Consider the following 2,500-nt stretch of genomic DNA (forward strand, 5'->3'; position numbering starts at 1 on the left):
ATCTGTTCTTCTGCATTTTGGTGGTTTATAAAATAAAATAAAAATGGTAAATGGACTGCACTTATATAGCGCTTTTATCCAAAGTGCTGGCCTCTCATTCGTCCATTCCCACACACCTTCACACACCAATGGCGGCAGCAGCTACTAGCCTGCATTGGGAGCAAATTGGTTCAGTGTCTTGCTCAAGAACATGTCAACACAGGACAGGAGGCGGGATTCTGAACCGCCGACCCTACGATCTTCGGAGACCCACTCTACCTCCTGAGCCCGTTTTGTTAACATTGACAGAGAGACCAGACTGGCACATGCGGGTAGGCCTACTTTGCAATGTTTAATACTGTACATCCATTGTTAGCTTCTAGCTATAATGTACACCAGTGGCGGCTGGTGACTCAAAAAACTGAGGAGGACAGGAGGAAGAGAGGCGAACCGCCCATGGGCGCTGGGGGGCATTTTCATTTAGCCAGTTATTATTTGAAATATCAGCTTTAAAGTGGATTTACAGTCAATTTTAGCATGAAAAACTGAATAACACTTTCTTTAACTACATGCAGCATTTATTTATCATATTCATGATAAAATAGCCTATTACAAAACAACAATAAAACATTGTAAGCAATAGTTGTTGTAATGGATTGTACTCTTCTCTAAAGAGAGAAAATAATTGTTATTGAGGTGCTGGAGAGGTTAGGTGATATATGAAAAATACAAACAGTTTGTTGGCAAATAGATTTGACAACTGGACAATGGAATACGTTGCAGTATTCCATTGTCCATTGGGTGTGGAAGTGTTGGAGTCGGACTGATGAGTGCGTTTTTGTAATAGGATACGAAAAAGGCGAGGTTTGTAATAGGATACGAAAAAGGCGAGGTTGCTGCGAGTGGTTGCTACGCAAAGCATAGCCTACCGCTTGATCTTATCAATGGCCTCGTCAAATGAGATTGACGCCGCATTAATACTAATTGTTATGCTAGCCAATCAGAATCAAGTATGTAGAATAAGGATTGAATCAGCTAGCTACCACGGCTATTTTATTGGCTCTGTCTGTCCTGTCATATCTAGCTAGCGAGGTAGCTGAGCTCCATCAGAGAGCAGCCAGGCAGAGAGCATCTGTTCAGCCAGCCCCCAGCTGATGCACCACTACATCCGTCTCCTCTATCGGTACCCTGATGTCGCTGCACATGCTGTCGACGCGCATCATCAGGGCGGAGGTCTGAGCTCGCTGAGTGCCCTTCTGTTCCAGTATATGACAGTAGTGAAAACGATTAGGTTTCTCATCAAGGGTTGTCATGGTTTATTTATATAATAATTCTAGTGGCTTCAAGGTTGAACTAACTTGCCTGTGACCAGCCTGTTAAACAGTGCAGTAAATTAGGTGTGATATAACCAGAACATTCATGTACTGTAGGGCTACATTCTGGCAGCCTCAGCTGACATGCAATTAGTATGAATGTGTTTTGAAAGACAGATTTGAATCGAGCACGATCCCCAAGATATTTAAATTTTTTGTTCATTTGTAATCTTAGTTCAAGTATGTGTGGCTCAATAGTATTCGTAGCTTTCTTTGTGAAATACATGCCAGTGGTTTAAGCATTCTGGCCTTGCATTGGCTAGGATGTCAACTTGGCTTTTTGTATTTCTCCATATATTACAGTGTCACCAGCATACATTTGAGTCTGCACCTTGGGGCACACAGATGGCATTGGGTGAACCCAGGTTGGAAATGATTAGCAATTAATCAATTAGCCCACCTGTTCAAGAAGTACCCGGCCTCTTCCCCTTAAGCACCTACTGTTCTGTATTGTATTTGTATTTTGCTGTTCTTGTACTTTTGCTTTAGCACTAAACTAAGCTATTAGTCGCTTGTTTAGAATGAAGATGCACTTGTGAGTTCTGGCGAGTAAATGGTAAATGGACTGAACTTATATAGCGCTTTTCCACCTTAGCGGCACTCAAAGCGCTTTACAATAGCCTCTCATTCACCCATTCACACACACATTCACACACCAATGGCGGTAGCTGCCATGCAAGGTGCTAAACTGCTCATTGGGAGCAATTTGGGGTTAGGTGTCTTGCTCAAGGACACTTCGACATGTGGACAGTCAGAGCTGGGATTCAAACCGCTGAACCTTCGATCATTGAACGACCCGCTCTACCAACTGAGCTACAGCCGCACATAGTAAATGTTAAATTTAAATTATTGTAAGTCGCTTTGGATAAAAGCGTCTGGTAAATGATTAACCTCTAGATTTTGCTTTAAATGTAACAAAAGTAAAGTACACAATGAGTCATATTTCAATCACTGAACCCCAAACTTTATTAACCACAGCCTGCTCACAAAGATATATGTGGAAGAGGGAACACACAAACAGGAAGATAAAGAGAGAGAGAGAGAGAGAGAGAGAGGAAGAGAGAGAGAGAGAGAGAGAGAGAGAGAGAGAGAGGCGGGTACTGTAGGCGGATGGGTGGGGGCCGCAACAGGAAGTTGTGACATACCCA

Source organism: Borostomias antarcticus (genome assembly GCF_949987555.1).
Source record: "Borostomias antarcticus genome assembly, chromosome: 21".
In the NCBI taxonomy this organism is placed as follows: domain Eukaryota; kingdom Metazoa; phylum Chordata; class Actinopteri; order Stomiiformes; family Stomiidae; genus Borostomias; species Borostomias antarcticus.